Raw genomic sequence first — 1,134 nt, 5'->3', positions numbered from 1 at the left:
TATTCTGTCCCGCCAGACCGGGCTGCACCGAGAACGGCCTTTTGTGAGGTCCAGGGTGCTGATCTAACGAATACACCGGAGATCTGACCGGCCCGACCGTGTGCACCTCGCCTGTCACTTGGACCGGTCCGCACCGGGGCCCCGGGCCGGGGGACATGGCTGGGGGGCACACACCTGTCCTGACACCCTCATCTCAGAGGATCCCCCACCTGTCCTCCTGGGGGGGTCACACTGCTCTATCCACATCACATAAACCCCAATACACTGACAGACATCGTGCCAACCCCAGCCTGGCACACTCATCATACAACTATATACATCATACATATACAACCCAACTTCACACCCATACGTTTTATTATTGCTAGAACAATTACCTAAATGTCAATTACACACACACACACACATATATATATATATTGCTGAAAGAAAATATATCTATATATATATATATATATATATATATATATAATCTATCTATCTATATATATATTTATATAGATTATATATCTATCTACACACACACACATATATATATATATATATATATATATATATATATATATAGTAAAATCATTGACATACATTGCAATATGTACATCACAAATATACAACCTAACTTTACATGTATACATTATATTATTGATATACTCATTGTCTAAATGTCAGTTACACACACACACACATACATACAAATATATGTGTGTAACAGACATTTAGACAATATATATATATATATATGAATGAATAGATATATTTATAGATAGTAAAATTTGTGACATACACTGATGTTCTGTATACATTAGGTGTGTGGTTTATATACATGCACACACTCAGAGAGATGAATACACATTTCCAATCTATTAAGAAAAATAATTATTCACACACCGAGTACACCCCACATATATACACAAAAAATAATATACACATACACACATATATATATATATATATATATATATATATATATATATATATATATATATATATATATATATTACACACACACACATATATTTATATGTGTATATAACATATATGCACACATTATAGCTTTCTATATGTGTGTGTATACATATGTGTGTGTGTGTGTGTGTATATATATATTTTTATACATATATAACAATGACATTA

The sequence above is a fragment of the Pelophylax lessonae genome, assembly GCF_965119305.1.
Source record: "Pelophylax lessonae genome assembly, chromosome: 10".
NCBI lineage: Eukaryota > Metazoa > Chordata > Amphibia > Anura > Ranidae > Pelophylax > Pelophylax lessonae.
Note: the sequence above shows the minus strand (reverse complement) of the source record.